Genomic DNA, 24,813 nt, shown 5'->3' with positions numbered 1-24,813 from the left:
TCCCTTTCACCTTCCCCTTTATAATCCCAGCTCCACATGCTAAGTGGGAACATTGTTACGGTCAATTTGTCCCATTCAGGGTCCCAGTGGGCAGTGGCCTTTCCTTGACAGCCAGAGAGAGACCACACTGCCTGAGAGGCCTTGACATCAAGGCCCAGAGCAGGGAAATGGAGGGGGGGGGGGGGGGTGTTAGAGAGGAGGAAAAAGAGGGCAGGGGGGGTGGTGGTGGGGGGAGAAGGTAATGAGGGGAGGGGAAATAGGAAGGCAGAAAGGAGAGGGAAAAGAATCAGGATGGAATGTTGAACAGAAAGGATGATAGAGAATAGGGGCTTCCTGGTCTAACATGAGGCCCCCAGTCCCAGCAGCTCAATGCTATTGGTATAAATCTGTCAATCTCAGTCCTATGTGGTGCCAGCTCTGGTAAAGACAAGGCTTGCAATCAAGTCTGCCCTGGTTTGGTGAAAGCCCGTACAAACACAACTCGTAGAATGGACACACTCATTGAAGTATACTAGTATGGAAATTGAGCCCATGTTTGGGAACCTGCTTTTTTTGGCATAGAAACGTGATATTTAATTAGAATGCTGTTCATTCAGCCATATTATGCTTCAGGCTATAGCTCAGCCAAGGTGACTTTAAGTCTGTGCTGTAGACTGGATGCATGGCAATACACACGCAACAACAATCATTAACATAGCAATATGGTCTGTTTCATTACACAATCCCCAAATCCACACAGCACATGGAGCTATGCAATTAAATGCTATGCTCGGGCAGCACCAGACCCTCGCAGGTGATGTAACCCCCCTGTGGCGTGGAGAGGAGGATTAAGGCGTTGTGTAAGGGCACCTGTTATTTTAGCACATCAGGCACAACACTTGCTCTGAGGCAAACGGTGCCGGGGCGGCTGTTTTGGGCTTAAAACACAGGGTGAAAACAAGGGAACCTATTCAACAAACTCTGGACAGCGCTGAATCACACTTGTATATGGGTGCAGACAGGCTGCGTGTGCTCATAAAGGCCAACACACAGAGAATGCAACAAGCATTCCTCAGCTTGACACAGACTTATAGACACCCACACACACTTACAATCCCTCAAATGAATTGACAACTCCGATTTTCATATGAAAGCGGTCAAGGACTTGTTATGAGTGGTATGTGCGTATGCGCATGCGTGCGTGTGCGTGTGTGTGTGTGTGTGTGTGTGTACACTGAAGCATGTCGCAGATCTCCCCAAATTAACCACTTAAACCCCAAAATCCGTATTATGGGGAAAGCTTTCGCAGAAAATAGCAAATCGACAAGCTCTCAATGCCCCCACAATAACAGAAAACTGAAAATACACTAGCATAGAGCCCTGAGGGACTCCGCCTAACCATGTGGGGTTTAAGTGGTTAAGTAACTATGTGTGTACACTGAAGGATGTCACAAATCTCCCCAAATTAAGTAACTTCCTAATAAATAAATCACTGGACACTGCCAGCCAGGGATTAGCTGAGCTCCAGTGAGCAGTTTGTTAGGGCTCTGTGAGGAAATGCACAGAGCTAAGGCATGGCTAAAGAACTGACATCAGCACAGGGGCCTTGGAATGGCACAAGCCCTTTGGTTTTCTGGACACACATTGAGCCTTGTTATCCGGATTGTGCCATTGACAGAAATTTCTCCGGTCTTACATTAGGGCTTTATCTTTGTAAAGCCTGTCAGTGGGTTTTGTTTTTTTTCTGTGGGTACTGCTCCGCTGAGAGAATGATTTTTAGTGTTCCAGACAAGAGCTCCTCTGACACCAGGTACATGACTCTCTCCCTGAACACAGCCTGGATCCTGAACACAATTCCACCCGCTAATGAATCATTTACTTTGGCAGGAATAGCACCTCCTCCTGCTTCAGCCCGGTTATTTATACTGGTTAGCCCGCGGTAAGCTATAAAAATCCAATCCAAATAATAAAAAAGAGGGGGTGGGGGGGGGGGATAGAGGCACAATAGGTTTTTTTAAACATTGAATAATGAGAAAGTATGCTTCAATTCACATCAGTAACAAACCCCATTTTACGAAATAAGTCAAAATTACTTGATTGACATTAAAGGGATAGTTCACCCAAAAACTATATTTTTTTCTATCGATTAGTCACCCCATGTTTTTTTGTTTTTGTCGCATTCCTAAGTCAATAATTTGATGACCAGCGGACCGGTAGGCAGCGGTTTCGGTAGGAGACACAAAGGAGACTCTTTGTATCTCCTACCGGAACCGCTACCAAATTATTGGCTTAGGAATGCGACAAAAACAAAAAGATATCCATGAATTCAAGTCTCCATGGGGTGACTAATCGATAGAAAAAAGGTCATTTTGGGGGGTGAACTATCCATTTAAGCCCTTTCATCCTGATTTCCCTTATTCTGGGCATGTCAAATAGGCAACATTTTTCAAATATTTTCAAAAAAAATCACATCTTCAAGCTTGTTAAATAGGGCTTTAAATATTAGACTCACTATTTGACTCACAATTATTATTTGTGTAACTCTCCCACATTTGTTACATGTAACTCAGTTGTTACATTGGTTACATTTGTATACTCTCAGAAGTAAATGAAACACTGAGGATGTTGTTGTGTGCAGTGGGGGAAAGAACTGTTAAAGCGTGTTTCTTTCCTCCTTTGGCCCTTTTAAGCACAAGGAGCAGATGATGGATCAGATAAGACAGGTATTTCCTCTTGTTGTCTGCTAATTCATTCCCTGTGATAACGGTTTGCGTGTAATTAGTAGCGATGCGATAGGCCCACAAGGGGACGACAGCGTGTGAGAGACGAGGGCACAACTCCAACGCTGTCACGCCACAGAAGAAACAACACGTGAATGATCAGAACACATCACCTTGCCTTTCATCCTCCTCTTCTTTTTGTCTTAACTTCAACCCTGCCTCCTTTCTTTCAACACATAGACCTACGCAGCAAATTCCTCAGTGTTAAGTTAACTCTGAGAATGGAAATGAGCTCTGAGTACAAATGGAACCAAATGGACCCGTAAGGGTCCATTTGGTTCCATTTGTACATTCTCAATAGTTACATGAATGATGCAATCCGTTACTTTCATGTTCTACCATGGGATTTGAAACTGGGTCCTCTCTGTGTGTGAGTGCCAGAATGTCTACTGCTGAGCTAACGCATAAAGCCTTCTTTGGGTGGAGGATGTATTGCGTTTTGAGCTTCATACAATACCACTTGTCAACCAGAAGTTGTCTTACTGACCACAGGATCTAAATTTCTCAACGGAGGAGCAGGAATACCAACTACAACCGTGCCAGTTGTGTTAGTTATATAGTATTAAAATTAGGGATGCACGATTAATCGGTAATCATATCGGTATCGGCCGATGTTGGCCAATACCGACCAACATCGGCAATGTTTTCTATAATTATGTCTGAATGTGAAGCTGAAAAAGCCTTTTGTGATGATGAAGGCTGCAGATTCAATCAGTGTTTCCAGAGGAAGCTTTCACAAGGCTAGCAAGTTGGAACATTTTTAAATAAAGATACTATGGGCCAAAATTTCAATATGGTGCATCCCTAGCTTTGGAATGCTTTTTCAAATTCAGTGTTTATATCCCTTTGTTTGTTTTTTTACTTGTTTTTATACAGATATTGACATTGAATAGGCTCTTCAACAAAAAAGTCTCCACAAGCAGAGTCAAAGGACAAAGATTGTTTACAATAGTCCACATGTACACCGTAAAATGCTGGGTGATACTTTTACTCTGAGAGTGAACAAATGTAACCAAATGGTTTTACAGTGTGATAGCATCTAACCACTATGTATGAATGTAGAGTGATAACCTGCAGCTAGCTCTGGTCCATAGCGTTAGAACTCGGCCAGAGATAACCTGCAGCATGCATTCCAATTTCCTGGGCCCTGGCTAACATAACGGGGAGGACCGCACAGAGGTAATAGGTGTTTAAGCATCTTTTGTTGTGGCCATATTTACACAGTACAAGTGACAGAAGTGTTAGTACACACACACTCAGGCTTTTGCCATGTAGACACAGTGGCTCCCCCAGCAGGATCTAGGTTCTCACCAACAAGTCTTTAAATGCTCTCTCTCTCTCTCTCTCTCTCTCTCTCTCTCTCTCTCTCTCTCTCTCTCTCTCTCTCTCTCTCTCTCTCTCTCTCTCTCTCTCTCTCTCTCTCTCTCTCTCTCTCTCTCCTCTCTCTCTCTCTCTCTCTCTCTCTCTCTCTCTCTCTCTCTCTCTCTCTCCCTCCCTCCCATTCCTCTTCTAGTCTTTGCTCTCTCACACTAGGGCTCATTATAGGAATGCTCTGACCCTTGGGGACTTCACTTACTTTTCTCTCCCTTTCCAGTCCACAAACCTCCGAGCTGGACAAAAGACAGCTGAAAGCCAATTTGAATTTGAAACAGGGACCACAAAGAAACACGCAGATCCCAAATGGGAGAAACTTTAGGAGACTTGGAGCCAGCTATTGAAGGGTTCGGAGCCCCTCACACAAAAAAAACGCAAATGTGATTCTGACACTACCAGACCAAGTAGCTCAATGTACTGTAAAGATAGCAGCTGCTGCGCAGCAGAGAGAGAGAGAGAGAGAGAGAGAGAGAGAGAGAGAGAGAGAGAGAGAGAGAGAGAGAGAGAGAGAGAGAGAGAGAGAGAGAGAGAGAGAGAGAGAGAGAGAGAGAGAGAGAGTGAGAGAGAGAGAGAGGTGCCACTGCCTGAGGGCAGGATTGTGTGTGTGTGTGTGTGTGTGTGTGTGTGTGTGTGTGTGTGTGTGTGTGTGTGTGTGTGTGTGTGTGTGTGTGTGTGTGTGTGTGTGTGTGTGTGTGTGTGTGTGGACACCAGGGGCCCAGCGGGTAGGATTTTAGATTGGCACATACACAACCACCAGCAGTGTCACTGGACACCAATCAGTCATTCCATCAAATAAACACAACACACGCGCACGCAGACAGACACGCGCGTGGACATGAACAAAGCGCGCGCGCGCTCGCCCACACACACACACACACACACACACACACACACAATAACACAGCCATCAAATACGCGTGCGCGCACGGCACCCACACACAATCCATGATAGCTATTACAGTCACTTGTTTTCTTTCACATGTTGTTCACTGAAATAGACAATTTTCTGATATGCTCCAAATAAAATAAAATAAAAGTAAAAACGAAAAATGTAACCTATAGGAAATGAATAAAAGATGGAAAAACAGAAATAAACCATGTAGTCCCCCAAAATAGTCCGTTTCAGGTGAATAGGCTATTTAGCCTATTATTTGTAAATTGTAATCATAATAACAGGCTACTTCTTAACAGAATAGGGATCTTATAGATCTGCTATGACAAGCTTATGGGTATTTTCAAACCCATCTCAGTCGATTTCCAATCAATTAGGTTAATATATGGGCTATTGATCATGAAATTGCCTCTTATGATTCGGGACCGGCTGAAATCTTTAATATGCGTGGCTGCAAGCTACGCAGTATGAAATGTGAGTATTAAACAATGAAACATAGGCCTAGAGCCCAATAAGCTCAAAACCACGCAGCTATAGCCCAAGAAAAATAGATGAACTTGGCATTGCATTGCATGCATAATATTACTATTACTTCATTTGGCTTTAACTGTTAAAAAGTGACAAGAGGAAAAAAGGGACCCAAAAAATTTAAGCGATTAAATTGCTTACATCTTTTTGTCCCTTTTTTTTAACTGTCACCTCCATGTCCCCAAAGCATCAGGGCGACACACATCCATCCAGAGTGTCCCCTGTCCTCCCTGAGCGCACCTCTCCTCTCCAGCCACAGCGGACCTACAGTATAACATCGGCTATTTGGAAAATAGCCGATCTATAAGCTCATTGTGAGCTTGTAGATCGGCTATTTTCAAAGAACGTAATAAACGTTGGACAGCTCCCTCCGGGGTTGATCACTTACCTTTCTTGTGATTGTCGCCTATTAAAAGGTGCGCCCGGGAGACGCGGACTTCTTTTGAATGATCGTGTTCTTGTCGTTTCCACCACGAATTCAATCAACGTGTGTCCGAGTGAATCAAAAACATCCGAGAGGTAAGGAAGGATAACGAGAGGAGAGAGAGAGAAAAGAGGTCCGATCCGTCAGTAACACGGGCTTCTCTGAATTACTCCTCCCTGTCGCACCTGTCTCTGGCAAAAAACGGACCCTGATCGCCGGCCTGACATCCCTAAGACAACTGTCTCAGGGCTTGTGTGTCCAATGTGTCCATGATCTCAACACGCACACGCACACACACACACACACACACACACACACACACACACACACACACACACACACGCGCGCGCGCGCGCACACACACACACACACACACACACACACACACACACACACACACACACACACACACACGCAGGCACTCACACAGCCAGCACCACCACCTGTCCCCCCGGTGAAAAACACCCCACAAAGAGCTTCTTATGTCGCGCGGCGACACATGGCATTCCCGTTAGCTCTGCAGCAGCAATACTCCCTCATCACACACACAGACACACACACATAGACACACACACAGAGACAGCCGCGCGGACTTCACAAGTAATTTGGAAATCGCTGGACTGGAAGCTGCGATCTATGATGAAAAGGAGACTGATTGCAGAAACAACCCATCCAAGCAACGGCCGCTGTCACTAAACCAGCTGGAACGCTCGCAAATGAGCCTTAGTACATCTGCCTCTCTTTTTGCCTCGGCCAGTTGTGTGATCAATCTTCTGTCTGTGTGTGTGTGTCCTCACACTCACCACAATAGTTCTGCTATTTTGTGCTCGACGGAGAGTCTGCTGCGCACGACTGCTGCTCTTCTCGCCAGTAGGAGGATGTCATTGCTGCGTCTTTTTCCACTTCTTCTGCTCTCGTTCTATGAAAGAAAAAGCGTGTTCGTCTCCTTCTGTCTGGATTTTTCGCCCCACTTCCAATCAGCTCCAGACTCGGGATGATTAAGCCGAGAGAAAGGTCCCATTCATCGCTTTATATGAAATAGTTCCCGCTCCTTAGACCTTAGGCTACACTCTGGTACAGCACTTTGGCCAGGTGGGAGGATCACAGTGTTTCTGTGCACTGCTAGCTGTAGATTGGACTAACACTACAGCATCTCTCCTCTCCTCAGTGCCAGTAGTACTGCTCCCTGCTGTCATCCTCACACACTCTCCAAATCCCTGGCAGAGCCAAAACCTGAAGCAGAGTTATGCAGCGACTGGAATGGAATTGATTGATGGCTAATTGGATTTAATTAGACAAAAGTATTACTCAGCTTGGGAGAGTGGACACTGAGTCAGTGGCCAAATATAGAAAACTTTTAGAATGGCCAAGAAGAAGCTAAAGACGAGCCATAAAACCATCCTGTTTTGTGCTATGTTAAAGGAGAATTCCGGACAAATTAAGTGTTATCTTTGATGTCTCGTTACTCACCTACCGATGTGAAAAGTAGCGTTCTTTTTTTTCATATATTCCCCTGTCGTCATTTTTTAAACACCCTCCGTTGTTATAATGGGAGCGTGAGGGTTAGTGAAATTCGTCTATTATAACCGACGCAAAGTTGTTTTTTTCACTACTAGTATTCATAGTAGAGTCTCATGATAGTCAAACATGCGTTGAAACTATCTGCGAGGCTGCCGTCAATGGCGAACGATTTAACACTGGTTGCTTGTTTCTTCCAGAACCTGGCAACTCGTGTTGCCAGATTCTGGAAACAAGCAACCAGTGTTAAATCGTTCGCCATTAACGGCAGGCTCGCAGGAATTTTCAGCGCATGTTTGACTATCATGAGACTCTACAATGAATCGTAGTAGAGAAAAAAATAACATTGCGTCGGTTATAATAGACGAACTTCACTAACCCTCACGCTCCCATTATAACAACGGAGGGTGTTTAAAAAATGACGACAGGGGAATATATGAAAAAAAAGAACGCTACTTTTCACATCGGTAGGTGAGTAACGAGACATCAAAGATAACACTTAATTTGTCCGGAATTCTCCTTTAATGAGGAATTGAGAATGGCACTGTAACAGCTAGAAACACTATTTCTAAGAAATTGTATGTGTGCCTGCCTCTAGCTAAGTGTTTTAACTCCCTTTGATTACTTAAGTACTTTAACCTAAATACTGTACATTAATAGACTAATAGAGTATGTGTACTCATTTTATGTACTTTTGAGTATTTCTACTTATCTTATGCACTTTTTGATAGTTTTTACTCATTACAAGTACTTTTAAGTAATTGTACTATTTTTTAAAAATCTGTATTTTCTACTTCATTTAACAACTTTTAAGTATTTTTACTATTTTTTGAAAACTTTAAAGTATTTTTTAAACTATTTTTAAGCATTTGTTTACTGATTTTAACAACTTTTAAATATTTTTACTCATTTTAACAACTTTTAAGTATTTTTACAAATTGTAGGCTATGTACTTAAAGGGATATTTCACTTTCAAAAAAACTTTTGGTCATTTTATCATCTACTCAGGCCTTTGTGAGCCCCCCAGACAGTTTTTAAGTTGCTTGATTCAGTATCTAGATATTTGATATTCATTTTATCAGACACGCCCCCTTCCTATACAAACCCATTATAACTTCAAACTCCATTTTTAACATGTTAGATTCATCAAAAACATCCGTCCTTGGTTCTGGTGACTCACCCTGCCCTCCTAATACGCGAGGGGGCCGTGTTTTTTCGATTACTTTTTTCATTTATTTTTAATATTTTTTTTGGAAAATGAAAAAATAAAATACAATAAAAAAATGTAAAAAAATAAATGAAAAAAGTAATCAAAAAAACACGCCCCCCTCGCGTATTAGGAGGGCAGGGTGTTTTTGATGAATCTAGCATGTTAAAAATGGAGTTTGAAGTTATAATGGGTTTGTATAGGAAGGGGGCGTGTCTGATAAAATGAATATCAAATATCTAAATACTGAATCAAGCAACTTAAAAACTGATTGGGGTGCTCACAAAAGCCTGTGTAGACAAATATAATTGGTACGATCAAAAACTTGGTTATAAGAGCGAGTTAAGAATTGTGTTTCTAATCATCGTATTGCCCAAATTTTAAATCAATTAACATCGATGCCAATGAAACTCCATTTGTGAACTCCTGTCACTCAGTACGTCTCTGTGCTTTGGTAGTTGTTGACAATGTGTGAAAGAAGACAAGCATGGCTACATATTGGCCAAAAACATGCGTGTAAGGTGAATATTTTGGCCGTGAGAACGATTTGTTTGGAAGATTTCCGGGCTGATTTCAGGCTCTGGCTCCCCTCTGCTTGCTCGTGCGACACACTCTAGATTCGAACGCTTAAAACACCCAAACTTTTAACCGTGATTGCGGAAAAAACGTGTGACGAATTCGAATACCGTTTGAACCACGATAAAGTACCTGTTCTTGTGTGCTGTTTCACGTTTAAATCATGTTTCTACGTAACAGTATGCCAGAATAATGTGGCTCAAAAGTGAGGTTTGGACTTTTTTTGGCGTAGTTTCTTGCGTATTACATCGCTGTGGTAACACGTAATGGCAAGAAATTGAATAGCCCAATTGTCCCGGCCGAGCCGCACGTTTTGATGTACATATTGCGGGGGTTTTGTCAACCATGAGGGCGACATTATGGGACGAATTTTGCGGGAAGAATATTATTATTATTATTATATTATCAAGTTTGACGGATTACAATAAGTGTTTTGCCATTGGCATGGCAGGCACAATTAATAAAAGCCAAAGACTGATTCAGACTTTTCTTTTCGTTTTGCTTCAAACCAGTGAACCAGGTGGAGTAGGCAATTTAGCTGAAACAATCTGATGTAAGACAATGGGATATAAGTAGATAAACAATTACTCAGAAACTAGTTTATGTTCCTGTTTGTCAGTGTCAGGTGGTCAAAGCCTGAGAGACCCAGGACCACAGGGTGATGACATTACAGCAATGACTTGGTGTGACCTGAAGGTCATTAACATAGAACTTTATACAAGACATTTACAATGCTTTGTAAATTGTGTCAAAGGCCCGTGGTAAATATAGTTTGAACTATGACAGCTAGTTTTTCTAAAGGACATAGCCTAGCCCTAGAGTAACAGCCAACCAATCAACTCGACTGAACCCATCAACTGGATATAATTTATTTCTACAGGAAGGTTGTGTTTTCTGTAGTAGTTAAAACTGTGTTTTTATTAAAAACTCAAAATAGTCCTGTTCACTCTAAATAACTCATCAACATGAAAACTATATTTTCCCTGCAGTACCCATCCCTGAGGTTTACAGCTTTGCTATTTTCAGATCCGTATCATTTCACTGAGCTTAAATTAACACAAAAGCTAAAATAATTCAGACTCATTAACTCCCAATAGCCTATCTCTCCAACCAAACCTAATTGCAACAGTGTTACAGTATGGGCTTGTGCATGAGATGTTGTGCATAATAAATCAGCTTTGGGTTTTCAGCAGACAAACAAAAAAACAATGCAATCCCAATATAACTACAAATACAGTTCGAGACTGCCTGCCTGCACATTTCTACACAGCTTTTGCATTGATATTTCAATTGTCTCGCAGACATACTGAAAAGTATTCATGTTGATGTTTGTTTGTTTTCTGTGTAGATATGGATATTTCGCCAGCACCTCACAAATTGTCGCTGTTTGGTTAAATATTTATAAAACCCATAGACGGACTTAAGTTAACCACTTTCAACCTTGCAGTATTTTGTGTAGAGTGTCATTACCTAATAGAAGATGAAATATGGACATACAAGGTTTCTACCAGACAGCTATGAAATACAGTGTCTGCCTGATCACTGATATATCATTGACTGATATTGTGTGTAGTAGTGATGAGCGGGCCGACCCGTAACCGCGGCGCGGGTGGTCGAGTCAGGATTCTAGACAACTAGGCAACTAGACGCGTCGCAATTCTGGGAAATTGCAAAGTGTGGTTGCGCCGACGCCGATCGCAGGTCGCGGGTCGCGGCCGCGGGGACTCGAGGAATACGCCTGGAGGAATACCGTCGGAGGCCACGCGACATGCAATTCGAATTCGGTGCCGATCGGATCCCGCGTTCGTGACATGTGCCGTTTTGATTTGAGGAAATAGGCCCCTCCCACTAAAGAAACAGGCCCCTCCCACAAATGTAGCGGGCCAATGACATCGTCATGTCACTCCTGAGATCACTTGTATTTCATTTTGAGATAACTGATCCCCCAAAAATCATGTTTTTGCATCAAGCGGTTACATTTTGCGCATCTGTGGCGCCCCCTATGGATCAAAGTGGAAATGCTTTTGGGGATTTGTTGAGTGAACCACACTCGACATGTGATTCAAATTTGGGATGGACCGGACGTTCTGTCCGTGATTTTTGCATTTTTTATAAAACAGGCCCCTCCCACTACATTTGGAAGCCAATTACGGACGAACAGTATGGACTATCAAAATTCCGCTTGGAGGTGTTTATCGCATGGGTCCAGAGATCATGTGTACCGATTTTTGTGAGATTTGGACAAAATATGTGGGAGGAGGAGCTAAAAGTGTGTTTTGAAGAAAATTCAAAATGGCGGAAAATCTATCCTGACGCAAATGGGCGTGGCCTATATGGGGAGTTGCGTCATGACCCAAGGAATCTAGGGGAACGATTTTATTCTAGGACCTACGGTTCAAGAGTTATAGGCCAAAACGTAAAGTGGGCTGTTATAGCGCCACCATGAAGCCGACTGGTGTAATTTTTTTTTAAATAATTTCGGACTAAATCATGAACCTCTCCACCAAATCTGGTAACTCTAGCTTTTACGGTTTCAGAGAAAAAAAATACTTGAATTTGAGTTTTTTCACTTTTCCATTAAAGCGGATGGGGAAATTTAATGCACTAATAAATCAATATCAATTAACCTATGTAACCAATCTCTTAGCAAAATACAAGCACACGATTCCCGGTGAGGCCGGTCATTTTGACATATAGCACTAAATTGGGAAAAATAAACTGTGGGAGGAGATGCGGTTCAAAATAAAGTTTATCTAGAATAATAATAAAGTGTGAAGATTACTATAGTCTGGTTGCCCTGTTAGGGCAACCACACTAATTATGCGGGCTGTGGGTGAGCGGGTCAGCCGCTCTCACACGCAAAAAAATATATATATATTTTGAACAACATGCTTGTTTATTTAGCCCATGACAATGTTGTGCTACTGTAGACATTTAAAGCGACTTTGAGTACTTAAAAGAGCGCTATATAAATCTGAGCTATTATGATGATGATTTTTTTTTAAAATCCCACCGCGGGTCGTGGGGCGGGTTGAGCCATAGATTTATATGGGTTCACGGGGTGGGTTGAGGCGGGTTAGGTTCCGTGGCGGGGTGGGGAACCTGACCCGCACATAGTGTGTAGGCCAGTGTCAGTCAATAATACTGCACTACATGATGTTTGTGGTTAAAAGACCTATGGAATCTGCCCTTGAATTTTGAGTAAAAGTAGGCCTACTCATGAATAATTAATTACAGAAATAATGACTTACAGGCCTGTGGGATTGTGCCTTATGTACAGTGCAGTTCACTGTCCTCATATCCACTATCTTAATATAGATGCCATCTAATAAGAAGATAAGTCAGTACACAGTAAAATTATGAGTGTTCATTTAAGTGAGAGTGTAAAACTGGACCTCTCAGATTTTGCCGTGTACAGTCTATTGATTAGTGCAGAGGTCTTCAACAGGGGGTCCGGGACCCCTAGGGGGTCCTCAGAGATATCGCAGGGGGGGCGCCAAATCTTATGATATGGACTTATGTTTTTATTTTAACATTAACCACTTTCCTATTCTGGGGGGAAATTAGCCGAAAATAGCAGATCTACAAGCTCACAACACGTCGCAGACCAGATCGGCTATTATCGGCAAATGGGTTTGATGTATAGGGGAAAAAGAGCAAACCAAGTACCGAGCCAAAGTTTACAAAGTCCTTAAATTTCTGAAAATATACATTTAACATGATGAATCTAATATGTAGTGGGGTGTCATCTCTCTCTCAGCTAAGGGGTACTTGGCCTGAAAAACGTTGAAGACCCCTGGATTAGTGTATTTGGTCCTATGTTTGTGGGAAAATTAAATAAGGGTATATATATAAGGGTGTGTTTTGGCATATTGTCATTTGATGAAAAGTTTTGAATAAAAAAAAGCAAAAACAAAGTAGCCATTTTGGCCACACTTAGTTTTCAACTGACCTATAACAGTTTCACTCAATTTAGTCCATGAAAAGATTTACAAAGCTTGAACTTGCCAGCACCTGCAAGCAATTCCAAACTTTTTTCACACAGCTGCATTAACTGCTAAAATCTGCACTCAGAAAGTCTATTTTCCCGTTCAGGGAGCATTGTGTTCCTCCAGTAGGCACTGCTAAAGTCAACGTAGTGGTTGACTGTGGTTACATCAGAGGACGTGGTTCAGTCCCTGGCATCATTATTCAGGCAGCGCAGTAGATTGAGCAACACTGGAATATTGATGAGTTCTTTTCACTCATGCCCTGGGTTTCTCTCTGTCTGTCTGTCTGTCTGTCTGTCTGTCTGTCTGTCTGTCTGTCTGTCTGTCTGTCTGTCTGTCTGTCTGTCTCTCTGTCTCTCTGTCTCTCTGTCTGTCTGTCTGTCTGTCTGTCTGTCTGTCTGTCTGTCTGTCTGTGTCTCTCTCTCTCTCTCTCTCTCTCTCTCTCTCTCTCTCTCTCTCTCTCTCTCTCTCTCTCTCTCTCTCTCTCTCTCTCTCTCATACGCATATCCAGTATACATGTCTCATATAGTTAAGAAGACCTGTGGGATTACAACTCCTGAGAGACACAACAAGTCTATTTTGATGACATTCGATCTGGCCTACAAATAGGGTTTAAAGCAAAACATGTTTTGTTTGAAACCCTATGTACTTCGTTGACCATGCAGGGTCCCCCAGGGGTCTATATTAGGCCCCATCCCCTTTTCCCTATACATGAAATATCTTAGCTGAAAATATTCCATCTAAGTTCACAACGTGTCGCGTTGTGACGTGTTGTGAGCTTGTAGATCTGCTATTTTCACCAAATGTTCTCCCCAGACTAGGGATGCTGTAACCTCGCATCACCAGTCTTTCCACAGGGCTGCTGGGGTTCAAGTGGTTAAAGGTAGGGTAAGTGATTTTCTTTGGTTGAAATGAGTGTTAAATATCTCTATATTATGATAGTACTCATTGCTATAGAGTGTTTGCTCAGTAACAGGAGTCTCCACGTCTCTCCAGCTCTTTATTAAACAGAAAAATGCATTTTCAGGTCAGGATACTAATTTTATCCAATCAGGATAGAGAACTCAGATACAGACGAAACAAGTGAAATTGGAAGTGATGCCACAAAGAAATGAGCAGACACAATTGGAACTGGAACACTATAAAAGTGAAGCTGATAAATGGGTACTCTCTCCTGATTGGCTGACATTTTGTGACCTACCTGAAAATGTATTTTCTATTTATTAAAGAGCTGGAGAGACATGGAGACCCCTGTTACTGCACACACACTCTATAGCAATGATTACTATCAGAATATAGTGCTTTAACCTTTTACCAAAAAACGTTTTGTTTTGACCAAAAAATACCACTTATCCTACCTTTAAAGGTCTCAATATGTACACTAGATTCATTGCCGGTTTCAATATGCTTTGATGTGAACCTTTCAGCAATATTTTTAAAAGATGCATCATTATCAGTCCTAATGAGGGGTTATTTGCAGAATACGTAATTTTCCCTTTATAGGTACATGTTCCTGTTGCATTCTCCCGACTGCTCTGAAGACATCCTGTATGTTGACCTTATCCTCCACTGCTACTGAAGATAAGAAGAGACACCTAGGACAGGAAAAGTGAGAAATTACTTTTTGATAGAGATTTGCTCAAAAACTCCTGTGTGTGTGTGTGTGTGTGTGTGTGTGTGTGTGTGTGTGTGTGTGTGTGTGTGTGTGTGTGTGTGTGTGTGTGTGTGTGTGTGTGTGTGTGTGTGTGTGAGACTGTGTGTGTGACTGTGTGTGTGACTGTGTGTGTGCTGTATGTGTGTATGTGTGTATGTGTGTGTGTGTGTGTGTGTGTGTGTGTGTGTGTGTGTGTGTGTGTGTGTGTGTGTGTGTGTGTGTGTGTGTGTGTGTGTGTGTGTGTGTGTGTGTGTGTGTGTGTGTGTGTGTGTGTCTGTGTGTGTGTGTGTGTGTGTGTGCGCGAGCGCGTGCGCGTGTGCGCATGCCCTGTTGCCACCCCCCCATACGTATACTGTAGAGTTGTTCAGAGAATCCTATAGTGCCACTGCAGTATAGATACAGGGTGAAGGGACTTAATGCAGCCAGTTCTCAGAACACTATATTATAACTTCTAGTCCCCAGACTAGCTGCACAATATTGCACTGAACAGCTTTGCAAAAGAAAAGAAAAGAAAAGAAAAAACTCCATTTCATCTACTGTCAAAGTTTGCAGAGAAAAGGATGCTGACAATAAATAAATAAACAATAAGCATTTTGTTCTTCCTTTCCTTTCATCCCACTCAGTGTCTCAGAGGCAGGCAAGCAGCCGACCTGAGCCAGATAAGAAAGTGAGGAAGTTTAGCAAAAAGAAGAAAGAAAAAAAGAATCTATGACCTTTGATGGAGAATACTCTTTTTAATCTTTAAAATACATGGGAATAAGGTAAAGGGCATAGAACACCCTTTCTGTCACCCAAGATAGGAAACCAAAAGAGCAGAGAGAATATTATTAATGTTAGATGTAAATCTGACTCTTCCTAATTCTCTTAACTTTGCCTTACAGCATCAGAGGCCTTCAAGGGCCGTCAGTGGTGAGGAGCTAAAAGGGTAATTTCAACATCCCTCATTGTCCATTGAGACCACTTTCTAGTATTTACCAAGGTACAGTAAATACATGAAATGAAAGAAAATACACATGAAAATGTAGTTGTTCATGTGAATTGTGTGAACAGCTGTACAGACTCACCAGACCAGCAACATTGTGAATCAATGCACTTTAAACATATTAAGAAGAAAGATAAAAATATAGAAGAGTAATTTCCAATTTCTAGTTAGAAACAGAACTAGTCGATTCATTTTAAGAAAACGTATAAAGCATCCATGCACGAAACATCAGTGTGTGCTTGATGATGAAGAAATGATCTTTTATAGAGCTTCATCTACGGTATGATTGGTTTGATTTGGAAATTATTGTTGTAAAACGTTCTATTTTTTTACAAAATTCTATGAATATATTCTGGACAGAATAGTTAAATGCCATGCATAAATGAGAGATAAACAAATGAAAACTGATTTTCCTGTTGTGCTTCAATAATACTTCAACAAACATTTTACATAATCTCTTTACTGTGATTGATTATAAACTAAGGCAAATGTATAAGTCGGTGCATTTGTGAAGAGAAGACCAGCCATTACATAAGAAGTGTCATGGAAGGGCTATTATCACATTTTATGACTATAGTAGTTATTACAGTACTTTGGACAGGATGTGATAAACAGATAATAAACACAGATCAAACAACACAGCAGGATATTATAGGAGTGAAAGAATTGGCCTATGACCATAAGTATCAGAGCCACATTCCAAGGACATTAACACATACACACACTCACAGAATTAAAAATAGAATAGCCATAATAGCTGATCTACAAGCTCACATTGTGTGCAATGTGTCGTGAGCCAACACGGTCTCACCCTCAAAAGTCATATTGTGACTTATTGACCAAATGTCAAATGGTTACTTGAAGGGGGTACCCTTTCAGTCAAACGGTGCCTTGCCGGGCACTTCCGCACTCCAGGAATGCGGAAGTCCAGTTCTCAGAGATTTTAACAGTCCGACAAAAAAACTGTTAAAACGATGGAGACGCGCCGTCTCAAGCGGACTTGAGCCACGGGAGTAGAGGCACCACCGTGCTGAACTTTGCGAAGTCCGCTTGAGCCAACTCAGCACCATCCGAGTTATGTCAGAATCGTAACTCATATTCCCCAAAAGTCAACATGTGCCTTATTTGACCCCCCCCCCCCTCTCTGCACGCAGAGTGCTTCTCCAGAAAAGCAAAAGTGAAGGTGGTCTAGCATTGCCCAAACCTGGGCAGCAAACCTTTAGAGAATTAAAAATTGGTATAACTCAGCTAATCTCAATTGGTGCATAATGGAGAGCCACTCTGCATGTCCGTCATCTTTGATGGTGCTTTTCTGTGCCCCCCTGACCTCTCGTTGTCCTGATCATATAAAGAGCCCAGTTGTACTCTCCACACTGAAAATCTGGAACCAGTTTAGGAAACACTTTAGGCTTAAGACCGCCTCTCCGCGCAGCCTGATCTGCAACAATCACCTATTTAAACCATCCAGCTCAGATACAGCTTTTTACTTATGGAGAGAGATAGGTCTGGCCTGTTTCTCAGATTTATATTTAGAGGGCTCATTTGCCTCCTTCAAAGATCTCTCTGTGCTAAGTTTAATTTACCCCATTCTCATCTGTTTTGTTATTTTCAGGTCCGCGACTACGCTTGTACCCACTTTACACCTTTTTCTCAGTCCCCAACAGGCTCAGTGGTTGACAAAATAATCTCTCTTCCCAAGGCACAAGGCAGGATCTCGATCCTATATGATCTTATATCATCACTAAAAGTGTTCTCTCTTGCAGGGAGGGCTACGTAAATGGGAAGCGGAGCTTGAGCTCGACTTGGCCCATGAACAGTGGGAAGAGGCAGTCTTAAGGGTCAATAATACATCCTCATGTGCTCTAATTCAGTCTAATTCAGTTCAAGGTCTTACACAGGGTTCATTTTACAAAAGCTAGACGTAGCAACCTTTTTCCAGGGACGAGTGACACCTGTCATAGGTGTGGCTTGTCACCTGCCAATCATACCCATATGTTCTTCTCCTGTCCCAAGCTGGCTGAGTTCTGGTCTTGTTTTTTCGACACTAGATATCAACTTAGAACCATGTCCCTTTTAAGCCATCTTTGGGGTGCCCCTCACACCTGCTAGTTTCTCCAAGAAGGAATTAGACATTGTAGCCTTTGCCTCACTCATAGCCCGTAGACGTATCCTCCTGCTCTGGAAAAGCCCAAGCCCACCATCCACCACCTCCTGGTTCAAGCACTTAATGTCATTTCTGTCATCGGAAAAGGTAAAGTACTCTCCAAGGCTCAATTGCCAATATTTATGATAGATGGCAACCGCTAATCACATTCATAAACACCCTGACATCCCTTGACCCAGACTGATCCTATGGAATTACTCCTTCTCTGAGGTGAGCACCTCAGATACTCTGATGTAAACTTTGCCCCAGTGTTTCTTGGTTATTTATTAATCTACTTTCTTTTTGTTTGTTTTTGTTTTCCTTTTTTTGTTGTTGTTCTTGGTTACGTTCTGTGTTTTGTCTCATCTGTTGAACAGAGTGCAATGAAAATGAAATGGCTATTCTATTTCTCTACATTGTAACTCTCTGAAAATGAGACTGTAGTTATAATATTATCACAACCTAATTGCATGAAAGGAGAATTTATAATCAAGTGGTGCTTAGAGCTTGGCCGGGCACTCCAATGAAAACAATAGACCCTCTTCACAGAAGCTATTTTGATAGATAAACACAACTGAGGGTAATAACATTGGCTGTGTTTCATTTAGGTGTTAGGGTACAGTCGGTCAGTCATACATACCTGTCTGAAGGGGAGTAGCCAACCTATGGCGAGCCGTCAAATGTGCCAATTAGCGTCGTCTTGCAGATTGTGGCCAGTGCTGATTTGGTGTGTAGTTTTGTTGACTTACGTTGGATTGGTTGGCTCACTGAAAACTACAAAGCCACAAATGAAAAAGCTTCCAAGTGAGGTCAACCACGTGCTTCTTTCCTATTGGTTGACGCCTAATCAAAGTTCACAAGTGTTGAACGAATTGAACACGACGAGACGCGCCAACGGTGCCAACACGCCTCAACGGTCGAGAAGCTCAATCCCTTCGTTTCTACACAGTGTCGCCCTATTTGTACGATCATTTTACCCTCTGTACCTGGGATTCTCAACCTATTCAGGCCACGACCCCCAAAAAGAATCATATTTGAACTGGAGACCCCCCCCCCACCACCCTGACAAGCACTTGGAATTGTCGGAGTTGAGGCAGGTACGACGTACGATCAATAATGGCAAACATGCCCACACACATGATAATTTTGCCATATCACAAAAACGTGCGTGAATTTGCTAAATTGTCTGGCTGCTGATTCGGGATCCGGTTTGGGTTTTCACAATTAGTCCCAAAAATCTGTAAATCTGACCCTAGATTTGTATTTGGAGGCATTAAACACTGTCCAGTACAGTTCTAAGCTTTTATTTATGTAAGGTCCAGGAAGTTGCCTGCTCCCACACAGCATATGTGGTGCGTTTTTCTCAAGTAAGCGTGTCAAACTAGTTTGTTACGTACAAATGTGTTTACAACTGTGATTTATCTTGTTGGGCCCATGTCACTGCACTAGGGACTCCCTCCTTGTTTGTCAAGGTGCCTGTTCAGCTGGGAGGGGAACTAAGGAAGATAACGTGAAGCTCCATGCGTGTCATGCTCTCTCAGTGAAACTTGCTGTCAGGTGAAAAGAAATGCCTCCATCAGGAGGCACAAGGTTATCTGAATAGATATCCATCGCTGATCCCGGTAGTTAACTTAGTTAGTGGAGCCAGTCCAGATCCCTTTATTTCTGTGACAGGGGAGTCAGCAATATGCCAGTAAGAATGTAGTTTAGAAAAGTGAGGATTGGAGAGAACGGTGAAGGACTGAAAATGAAGAGGAGAGATTGATTTGAAGAGGAAGGAAAGTAAGGTGGTTAGAAAAAGTGTAGAAGAAGAGCATAGGGGAGAAAAATGTGGAATAGACTATTATAAAAAAGTGAGGGAAAGGGGATACAGGATCAATATGCAATTTACAGATGATGGAGAAAAGGATAATCAAAACAAAGAGAGGAACGAGGAACGAGGAAGGAAAACGCGCTGCCTCGCCGCAACTAATGGCAGCACATCAACGCTTTTGTTTGAGAATGGGTCACACAGTGGAAGGCCATCACTGTCAAAACGTATACAGTCACAACATTGAAAGACCATGAATATTTCAAGGCCAGTCATCTCCTGCATGCTTCAACTGCACCTCCGCCATGGCTGCTGACCCATTGGCAGGACCCTGGGGTGAAGCAACCTCACTAGAATACACAGAGGAAAGCCAGGAAAACAGCATAAAAGTCCCTCCAAACGTGATGACTTTTGAATGCCTTTTCTGTCGGCCTCTAAATTCCTTTCTTGTTATTTGTACTTTTACTTATATATGTTCGAGCTGCGCCCTGGAGTTTCTCATATTGTGTAGTCCAGCAGTAGCCTACAAATCTTCCTTTATATTATGTTTTTTTTAAAGTCCACTAGAGGTACGCCACAAATCATCTTGCCAATATGTTTCGAGCTGAAGGCACAGGGGTCATAAAATATCTGTAGCCAATTTAGCTTTCCTTGTAGGGCAATTTTCCCCAAAAGACTTAAGATAGTTACCCACACAAGCCATTAAATGTGTGAAGCTAATGACTTATATGAGCTTTCATTTTGAAAAAGAGCATCGATATACTCATAGATCCTTGAAATGTTCCATTTGTTATGCCCTTTGGTGCACGTAATTAAAAGAGTTTTTCACTCCTTTGTCTACTTTGTTTTTGAACGTGGACAGATAGGAATAAAGCAGCGGAGAACAAAGGCGGTCTGACGCAGGCAGACAGAGAAAGAAACTTCAAATTTGTATGCTTTTTATTATTGCTTTTTGAATGCAATCTTATCAGGATGTTCAAGAAATATTTAGTCAGTCCAACAAAAGAGAGTAATCTAGAGAACGTAAACCATGATACAGCACCAAATCATTGACAAACCTACACTTAATCATTGGTTTTCCATCAGTCCCTTTTTCATGGGCAGCTGTAGCTTAGTGGGTAGAGAGGCTGTCTGCTAATCAAAAGGTCACCGGTTCTCATCCCGGCCCATGTCCCTGTGACAAAGTGTCCCTAAGCAAGACACTTAACCCCTAACTGCTCTTCCCTGAGCCCCCATCACAACCATCTGAGCAGCCATCAGCTGGGTGAAGCTGAAACTCAATTCCCCCTGCGGGACTAGCAAAGGTCTCCCATATCATGATTTTCTGATCAATTCAGTGGAGGAGCAACATTGCTGATGTCATACACTACGCTTGCCAGCATGTGATGCATAGTTAACTTCCTCTCTCTTGATAGCATTTCCACATGATGGAGTATATTCCTGCTCATGTAGCCTACAACTACTGCACTGGCTTGTCCAAGGTTACGCCTTATTAATATGCTATTGGGCAGTATATCACAGGGGCAAAAGATCATATCAAGTTTCAACCTTGGGATGTGTCGTACGCTGTGTTGTATGTTACTGATACCTGATGTTGCAAGCCTCCGGAAATTTGTTGCAGGATGTTGGAAATAAGATTCCCATCAATGGCGAAGCGCAGATAGTTACCGTGTCGAGATGAAATCAAGCCGCATCGGTCAGATATGAAAGGCTGGACAGTAATTGCTGTAGATCGGGGCCTCTGACCTTACAGACACCGAACAGCATCAGTTTGTAGGAAGGAAACAATCTGAGGAAAGACAAAATAAATGTTTTTGAAACTATCCCCACGCACTCAGCACACCTGAGACATCTGTTATGCATGCTAACGTGAAACGGAGCAAATGGTTTTCATTACAGTATAATTGTAGCACTGCTTTTGCTAAGACCACATCCTGGCTAACTCGCTCTTTGATGATAATGGATATCTTATTGAAACAATTAATCTTTATGTGTAGAAACACATAAAGCTCCATAGTCTTGAGTTATACCTGAAATTCAAAAGTCCTTGAAGCATCGATAGTGTTTCAGGCAGGTTCTTTCTGTTCACTTTCAAGTTGTTTTTTTCTGTGGCATACATAGGCCTACACTTTAAATCATATGTTTTGTATTGTCAGTTACATTGCAATTATATCAAGCTTGACTTTCTTACTCTTATACTGCTATACTGGTTGAATTGTCTTATTTGTGAACAGAGTAAACAATTTCCTTAAAAAGCTACTCTCTATTTTGAATGTTAATAGTTTGTGGACTTGATTCAGTGGTACTATCACCAAGCAAAACATATGAGATCATCTGCAGTTATTATTTACTTCATGGAAAACAAGGTCAAGATACTGGTTTTCTGTGCTTATCATGATTGGTATCTCTCTCTCCAGGCAGGAGAGAGAGAGAGAGAGAGAGAGAGAGAGAGAGAGAGAGAGAGAGAGAGAGAGAGAGAGAAGGAGAGAGAGAGTGGGTGAGTCAGAGTGATCATTTTCTCCAAGGGATGAGTGATTTTCTTGTTATCTACTAATCTTCAATTACTCAATATCCAGAACAATTTTGGCCCCAATCAACTGATCCAGTGGAGCAGTGGAGTTAAGAGTTAAGGAGGAACAGATGAGAGCCTTCGGGGCACATGTTGGTAACCCCTCAGTGTTGGGAGAGAGAGAGAGTGTGTGTGTGTGTGTGTGTGTGTGTGTGTGTGTGTGTGTGTGTGTGTGTGTGTGTGTGTGTGTGTGTGTGTGTGTGTGTGTGTGTGTGCGTGTGCGTGTGCGTGTGGGTTTGGGAAAGCTAATCACCAATGGGAGCACATTAAATTCAAATTCATAAAATTATCAAACTTTCCACTTGGAAAAGTCTCACGCTGACGTGCTCCAGGAAACACATCTACAGTAGGCTATGTTCCCTGTCTCATTTATCAATATTATTCCCCACTATCAGATGTTTACTTTCATGGTCCCTGCCTGGAGTAGTAACAACAAATCTGACACGTATGGCATACATTTCAAAACTGATGAAATACGTTTTTAAGAATAAATAAATAAAAACCCATTATAGCTAGGCCAATTCAGTGGAGTGCTGATGGTATTGGGAGAGTATTCTGCCTCTTTTGTCTAGAGAGCCTAGAGGCTAAGAAAATACAAAAGGACACATACAGTAGTAGAAACTCTAATGGTTTATTTAATGAAAACCTCCCCTAATGAAATAGAGGAGTTTAGGGAATTGGAATCTGTAAATAGAATTATAGCGTGGGCCACTTGTGTTGAGGATACCCGGCAAACAGGGAAGAGCTTTTAAATTGATAAAGAACCGTAATGTCACATGAATTTAATTTGACCAAAAAAGAACATGGAACAACCGCAGAATTCCCAACATATTTGCATTGTTCCTACCTGCCAGTCCTTGCAGGAATTGCCCCGGCCGGCCTCCAACGAGAGGCTGCAACCATTAAATTAAGCTAGCAAGGAAAGCCCAGATACATGACTGGCACATCCCGCACAACACTACTGTGGAAATAGAGCCTCCAAACAGACTCAAGTCCCGCCACCCTTACAACAAGGCGGCAACAAGAGATTGCCGCCTTACCGTATGTTATCAGTAACATACAACGCAGCGTATGACACGTTAAAGATTTTTCAGAACTTTTCAAAAAATATCAATTGCAAGAATAGCAGATCTACAAAGCGCACGACACTTTGTGATGCAACACGTTTGTGATGCAACACGTTTGTGCGTTTCCAGATCTGCACTATAGGCTGAGGTGCAATTTTTTCCTTTCTTAGAAATGTAGTGGAGTCATAAGAACAATATTTGTCTTTGAAATGTAGTGGAGTGAAAGTCATACGTTTTCAAAAATACAAACCCTCAAGTAAAGTACAAAGCGCCAACTCAAAAAACATACTAAAGCTGGCCTTACACTACAAAACAACCCTCTTTACCCCGATTATCTCGTAGTGTAATTATGCCACCTTAAAGTACTGTAGTACTCAAGTAAATGTACTGTCCACCACTGCATTTAGGCCTACTGTTCTACTGCTGTAGCCTTTTCTCCTTTCCTATTTCTGAGAATGTGTAGGTAGCCTATTCTGAAAAGGAAAGACCACAAACGGATGCATGTAATAGGTTTATTAAGGTTATCTGCCATGCAGTTTGGATGTTGTTATCTTATCTCCTCTATTCACCTGTTTCCTAGGCTTTTCACTTCCTGTGTGTGTTCCACTTCCTGTCGATTTGATCCAATGAAATCCAATGAAACTGGTCAGATGACTAATGATATCCAATGAAATCCGACAGGAAGTGGAAAACACACAGCCTAGGAAACAGGTGAATAAAATGTCCTGAGTTCATCCCAGGCAGGCAGGAGGAGCAAGAACCCCCCTGTCCCTCTGTGCTAGCCTGGTTCCAGACCATAGACACCGCCCACTCTCTGAGTGGACTCATCCTGCTTCAGGCTGATTATAGTCAGGCTACCTGTGTGCAGCAGACAGCTAAACTGAGTTATGGGCATGCCAAGACTGCCCTCGTGGGGTGCATTTGGGCAATTGCAGAAAACATGCCATCCTGTATGATCTTTAAAGTAAGATGAAGTGAAGTGAAGTGGGTGAATAAAGAAAGGCTAGCGATCATTCGGATTGACAGACGGTAGCCAATCCAGTAGTTACCATCATTTGTTCACACGGACTCATGATTTGTGCGATGATGATCACACTATGACGTTATATTTGGATACACGACGGTCATGGATGAACTTCAACCGGGTGTTTGCGCTTTTTCCATTTACCCGTACATCTACATTAACGTTCAGATTTAAAATGTAAAATGCTTACCCCATGGCCACAAATGTTCCAATTATGTACGAGCCCTCAGAAATACCCGAATCTTTTGTATTGTTCAATAAAAAGCATTTTAATCAGATTGGTTGTCATTTTCTCCG

The 24,813-nt window shown here is 42.1% G+C and overlaps 2 protein-coding genes across 4 annotated transcripts in view; both read right to left on the bottom strand.

Moving 5' to 3' along the window:
- sema6bb (sema domain, transmembrane domain (TM), and cytoplasmic domain, (semaphorin) 6Bb) overlaps positions 1-7,020 on the bottom strand; it is a 187,653-nt gene extending 180,633 nt beyond the window's left edge. For 2 of the 3 annotated variants that reach the window (XM_080431392.1, XM_080431394.1), the window contains exon 1: positions 5,942-6,070. The gene's annotated coding sequence lies outside the window, so the exon portion shown is untranslated. Of the gene's footprint in view, positions 1-5,941; positions 6,071-6,780 lie in introns of those variants that run through there. The other variant, XM_080431393.1, reaches the window with a different exon arrangement.
- The window catches only part of rgl1 (ral guanine nucleotide dissociation stimulator-like 1), a 174,575-nt gene that overhangs the window by 51,892 nt on the left and 97,870 nt on the right, over positions 1-24,813 (bottom strand). The gene's annotated exons all lie outside the window — the stretch shown is intronic.

This window comes from Gymnoscopelus braueri, assembly GCF_963280865.1.
Source record: "Gymnoscopelus braueri genome assembly, chromosome: 6".
Taxonomy (NCBI): domain Eukaryota; kingdom Metazoa; phylum Chordata; class Actinopteri; order Myctophiformes; family Myctophidae; genus Gymnoscopelus; species Gymnoscopelus braueri.
Note: the sequence above shows the minus strand (reverse complement) of the source record. Positions and strands in the feature narration are given on the sequence as shown.